This window comes from Amblyomma maculatum, chromosome 1, assembly GCF_055883805.1.
Source record: "Amblyomma maculatum isolate TAMU_Amacu chromosome 1, ASM5588380v1, whole genome shotgun sequence".
NCBI classification, from domain to species: Eukaryota; Metazoa; Arthropoda; class Arachnida; order Ixodida; family Ixodidae; genus Amblyomma; species Amblyomma maculatum.
In genome coordinates this window covers 141,833,317-141,839,925 of record NC_139344.1, presented here as the reverse complement: position 1 = coordinate 141,839,925, position 6,609 = coordinate 141,833,317, and positions in this window count along the sequence as shown.

The following is a 6,609-nucleotide window of genomic DNA, read 5'->3' as shown; positions in this document are numbered from 1 at the left end:
AAAAAGGGGGGGGGGGGGGGCGAATAACTCACTTGGTAATAAAAGGAAAAGTTATCGATTGAGACCATGTTGAGACCACATGTGTCCTCCTTCGCACTGTGAAAGTAATGAAAATTTGTGCGCCCGCACAAGTCTGTAATGCTTTGTTGCAAACTTGAACTGCTAGTCTGCTAGTAAGAAAATGCGTCACTGCCAGTCGAAATTTGTCGAAGTAATCGAGACATAACGTTTTTCAGGGACCATATACCATATCCGAGTGAATATTATGGGAAATTCTCTTCGGCTCAAGAGAAAAATAGAGAGTGCTTTGTAACTCTCGTACATAATTCAAGCAACCCTCAAATTATCTAAATAACTGCGCTCAAAGTTCACATTAGAGAGTACCAAAATCGTACTGGATCGTCGCTCACTGTCCACAATCATAGGTTACATGCTTTTGACCCATGAATATCTGCAGTTCCACGGGTCAATAGACATCAATTTTTTCCCTATTCTCAGCGCATCACCTTCCTATAAAAACGGTCTGGACTTCGGAGATGAAGTTCAAGAGTGAAAGAATGTTGCGCTTATTTTACACATAAAACACCGCGGGCACTAGTAAAAGATGCAATATGTCATCTCTTTGCATTTTCTTGTCGCTCGGGAAAGTGCATGGTTGTCATGCCAGTTTGCATGCACGGTTCCAAAAACTTTTACACTGTCATTCGAACCCTCCATTTGCAAGACTGGAGAGTTGAAAAAGTATAGTCAAAGAAATATATAAAGCTAGGATTATTCGACGCTTTTATCATGCTGGGGCACGACACTCTCCAAATCGCATGGCAGCACCTTCGCCCTTCTTCCGGATATACTTATGACATTAATAAATGACCTGCCTCTGAGTCACAACTGGCACCATCTTGAATCCCCAGTATTTTTTTTTTACTGCTTTATGTAGTGGCCTTTGAATTCGATCATATATTCGTCGACAGATTGACACTTCGTCGAAGAAAGCGCAGCTTGAAACTCCTTGTAATGGTTGATGATAAGTCACACTTTGAATGCCCTATCAAAATCAGCCTCCTCTCTGCCAGGCTAGGACTTGCCTACAAAATGCAGAATACTGGAAGCTGCTCAAAGTAATGAAAACTGAACTGCATGTCAAGGTTGACAGGCAGCATTGACTGGTGGTGTCTGATAGATAATACAACTAATATGAAAAAACTGGTTCCCAAAAATGCTCTTATTTCTTCACTTGTAGTTGTGAACGCTACTGCATTTTACTGTGTGAAGCAGATGCTTTCTTCTATAGATTAGAAACAAGCTTATTGAGGTTCATCATAGAAAAGACTGCAAGTGATGTGACGATGCTGCCTTAGTCATGATCTGGCACATGCACTACACTAGCCCATTCTGCACTTTAAAACCCAGTCTTTTTTGTCTTTTTTTACACCTACAAAAACAAAAGCATCCTAATGCTCAAAAATGATTATTATATGTGAAGTAAGCAGAAAAGCAATTGCAACTTATGTATAAAGTAGGGGAACTGCAGTGCTTCACCAGCACAACCAATTGGGAATACTAGCAGGCTTCTGTCACAAGCACAGATGTGAAATTACCTTAATTCTTCACTTCAGTAGGAAAGGAGTAAGCTAACTAGAACGCATATGGGACATTGAATTTTATATATCAAAGTTGCATCCCAATTAACTGATTCATATCAAAATGGTAATGTAGACGGTACATAAAATGACAAGACCACTAATTGCCATGTCGTGTCCTTTATACGTCTGCCATTTACTCAGTAATGATGAATTTGGGAAGCCAATACAAACTAGCCCAACTAACCACTTCGCGTGTCAATATGTAGCAGAGGCACTCTCTTGCTTCTCTGGTGATGGAGCTAATTATCCCCTAATTAACAAGCCTTATGTGTTCAGATCTTCCACCAATCTATTCAAACCCTATGCCGTCAATCGTAGAGTAGAGCTAAGAAAGGAAAAATGAAACCACTCTCAAAACAATGCAAGCTATAAGGCTCAAGCAAAAGAAAATGGTTTTCATCAGAGGATAAGTATAATTTGGAAATACATCAGCAAGATCCAACTCATTTTCGATGCGATGTGGAATTTGCATGCAGCTATTGTAAGCGTTTCGGGAGAAGTTTTGCTGTAACCCTATTTTGAAACAAAATAATAACGGGGCTTATTTGCCATTACAGTAAATTTGCTTGTTTCGGTTTCCGGACTTGGCTCATTAAAAAAAATATTTATTTACTTTTCTTACGCTCAAGAGCTGGGGCAACACAGGACCTAATGATGCAGGTGCCACTATGTGCAAGGTGTACTCATTTGGACTTGCCATTATGCCAAGAACCATTGCGGAAGAAACCAGGTAATTTTAACTACCTGAGGCTTTTTCACCTGCAAGAACATTGCACAATACACGAGAGTTTTGTATTTTGCCTCAATTGAAATGCGAGCAGTACGGCCACGGTAGAACCCACAATGCCTGGCTCAGTAAATAAATGCCCTAAACACTGAGCAAAAGGGTGGAGTTGGGCCTTAAGAGGGTTGCGTATGATAATTGTTTTACGGAAGAAGGTGCATGATAGATAGGCAAGGATAAAAACCAGCGGAAAGACGCAGATAAAGAGAGAAGCACACAACACAACGCGTTGTGCTGTATGCTTCTCTCTTTATCTGCATCTTTCCGCTGGTTTTAATCCTTACCAATATGTACCAACAGGCCCAGCTCTCCACTCTATTGTGCATGATAGAGGTTACATAAAGGAATTCCAAGGGTGTGGTTATTTAGCGTCAATAGTAACATATATATAACACGAGAAAATAATTTAAGGTTGCCGGAAATTTTAGCACCAAGAAATTTCAAAGAGGATGCCAAAATGATATACAGAATTGCTATGTTCAGTAAGTAGTCGCACGACAAGTAATACTGATATCTGTGAAAGGTAATTCGGGCTATTAGCCATTGGCCAATTAACGCTTACTTTTGTCAAGTCATTCTGAAGTGGTAAATTATCAGGTTATATCATCATCATCATCAGCCTAACTATACCCACTGCAGGGCGAAGGCCTCTCCCATATTTCTCCACTTAACCCGGTTCTGTGCTAGCTGCATCCACCTGACCCCTGCGAACTTCTTAACCTCATCCACCCTCCTAACTTTCTGCCGCCCCCTGCTGCACTTTCCTTCCCTTGGAATCCAGTTTGTTACCCTAAGCGACCATCGGTTATCCTCTCTTCGCACTACATGTCTTTCAGTAACTTGAGTTATTTCTCTGACCCACTCTGCATGCTTCCTATCTCTTAATGTTACCTCTACCATTTTTCGTTTCATAGCCCTCTGCGTTGTCCTCAACTTAAGTAGAACCCTCTTGTTTAGCCTCCACGTTTCAGCCCCATAGGTGAGTACAGGTAAGATGCAACTGTTGTACACTTTCCTCTTGAGTGATACCGGTAAGCTGCTAGTCATAATCTGCGAGTGCTTGCCAAATGCGCTCCATCCCAATCTTATTCTTATTGTTATTTCCTTTTCATGGTTCGGATCTGCGGTTACTACCTGTTTTAAGTAGACATATTCGCCAACTACTTCCAGTGCTTCGCTACCTAACGCAAACTGCTGTTCCTTCCCGAGGCTGTTGAATATTACGTTAGTCTTCTGCAAATTGATTTTCAAGCCTACCTTTCTACTTTTCCTGTCTAAGTCACCATTCATTCTTTGCAGTTCACCTCCTGAAATACTTAGCAATGCAATGTCATCAACAAATCGCAGATTACTGAGGTATTCTCCGTCTACCCTTATCCCTAACTGCTCCCATTTCAAGTCTCTGAATACTTCCTCTAAACAAGCTGTGAATAGTACTGGGGAGATTGTGTCTCCTTGCCTAACACCTTTCTTTATGGGAATTTTGTTACTTTATTTATGCAGAACTATGGTTGCTGTTCAGCCACTATACATATCTTCCAGCACTTTCACGTACGGCTCGTCTACTCCCTGATTTCGCAATGCCTGCATCACCGCCGAGGTTTCAACTGAGTCAAATGTTTTTTCGTAATCAATGAATGCTATGTATAAGGGCTGGTTATATTCCGAGAATTTTTTTATCACCTGATTGATGGTATGGATATGGTCGATAGTAGAGTATGGCCTACTTCTACCGCGCACTCAGTAATGATATCTCTGAAATTATTGTTCCTTACCTCTAGGGTAATGTCGCCATTTTCAGTTAGAGCTGAATACCTATTCTGTAGCGCGATCCTGAACTCTTCTGCCCTCCCCCTCACCGCTAATTCGTTGATGGATTTTTTTCTTACTAATCTGTTGCGTTCCTTCTTCAGATTTAGGCTAATTCGGGACCTCACCATCCTGTGGTCACTGCATCGCACTTTCCCGATTACCTCTACATCTTGCATAATGGCGGGGGTTGGACACATTATGAAGTCGATTTCATTTTTAGTCTCTCCGTTAGGACTTTTCCATGTCCATTTCCGGTTCTTCCGTTTGCTGAAGAAGGTATTCATGATTCGTAAGTTATTGCGCTCTGCAAACTCAACTAGTAACTCCCCACTGCTATTCCTAGAACCAATGCCATAGTCACCTACTGCGTTGTCTCCTGCCTGCTTTTTCCCTACCTTGGCATTGAAGTCGCCCATTAGTGCAGTATACTGCGTCTTTACTTTTCACATTGCCGATTCTACATCTTCATAGAAGCTTTCAACTGCCTGGTCATCATAACTACATGCAGGTGCATAGGCCTGTACAACCTTCAGTTTATACCGCTTATTAAGCCTAATTACGATGCCTGCAACCCTCTCATTAATACTATAGAACTCATCTATATTACCCGCTATATACTTATTGACAAGGAAACCTACTCCTAGTTGTTGCCTCTTTGGTAAGCCTCGATAACACAGTACATGCCCATCCTTCAGTACAGTATATGCCTCCTTCGGCCTCCTAACCTCACTAAGCCCTATGACATCCCATTTCATACCTTCTAGTTCCTCTAACAGCACTGCTAAGCTAGCTTCACTAGCTAGGGTTCTAACGTTAAACGTTGCCAGGGTCAGTTTCCAATGGTGGCCTGTCCAGCGGAGCCAGAAGTTCTTAGCACCCCCTGCTGCGTCACAGGTCTGACCGCCGCCGTGGTCAGTTGTTCCGCAGCAGCTGGTGACTGAAGGCCGGAGTTTTATGGAGCTTATCATGAGAGGTTGTGGCCAATTACTGCACCAGGGTGGCCAACTCCTGCTCTGGTGAGGGAATGCATTGCCGGAGGTGTTCACCGGCATCAGGTCGCACCCCAAACCTGTTTATGCAATTCCATCGACACGCGGATTTTTTTTTTTTTTTTTTAATCCGGTGGAGAATTGCACAGCACCGGGATTTGGACCCCAGTCCTATTGCATGCGAGGCGGATGTTCTGCCGCTACGCCACCGCTGCACCTGGTGGTATGGGATATATGGGATAGTAAATAATATAATCACTGGCAAAAAGATGAATGTTAAAGACCGTGCAGTTGGGTAAGCCAATATATATATATATATATATATATATATATATATATATATATACATATATATATATATATATATATATGAGAAAAAGAAGGGCAAAGAACCTTGTTGCACACTACAGATGGCAGCGCAAAGCTGCAACAGTAATAATTAGCATGAACAAGCTTCAAGTGGTTAGCGAGAAAATCTTTGATCCAATGATACAGAAGTGGTTGAACTCCAAACCCTAGCGAATTCCAAGGATTAAATGTAGGTAAGTGACATATATTACATACAAAGATCCTCTGGCAGGGAATTTATAAGGACATGTGTGCAGGGCAGTACGGGAGGAGTACCTATGAGGATGCCATCACATCTGGTAATGCAGTCACATCTAAAAATATTAAAATAAGAACAGTATGATTAAACTGCAGAGCCTCTTATGGGTGAGCTCGACCAGGTTTGTAGATCCCACAAGGACAGTATTGGATGTGTTGATAATGAATGTTGCTTAATTAGCCTGCCACCCTTTGACAGAAGGCTTCCAATGTCAGTGAAAAGGAATGACATGCAACTGCACTTCGAACGATGAGCTGATGCAGGTTCCCGTGGCTTGTGCTGTATCTAATTTTCGTGACTGAAAATATAGGTCTTGTCATGAAATATTAGTGGAGTGTACAGACATTTATAAGAAGAATGTCCAGACATCAGAAATTTTTGATGGTGTATTTGGGTGGTACAAATTCCCACGTTGCTGAAGCCTATGTGCATGTTCGACTCGCATGGCTGGATTGAAATACTCAGTTGGGAGAAAAACTCAACATTTTGTCAGACTGCACTGATGTCTTGCCTTCAGCAGCCCAAAAACACCAAATCATTTTGGTGCATCTGCAGTCTGCTATCTGCTTCGAGTTTATTGCAGAGCTGCCGAAAAGCGTCGACACCTTTCTCAATTTCAGTGAATAGTTAATTCTTTTTTTCAGTTTTTATTAGCTGTTTTTGTATATCGGTCAATATGTTGTCATTCTCAGCAAGTTGCTTTATGGACGTTACTTCATTTGATAAAGTTGAATTATCTGTTTTTAGTTAAAAGGCTACGACTAGTTCACAGGA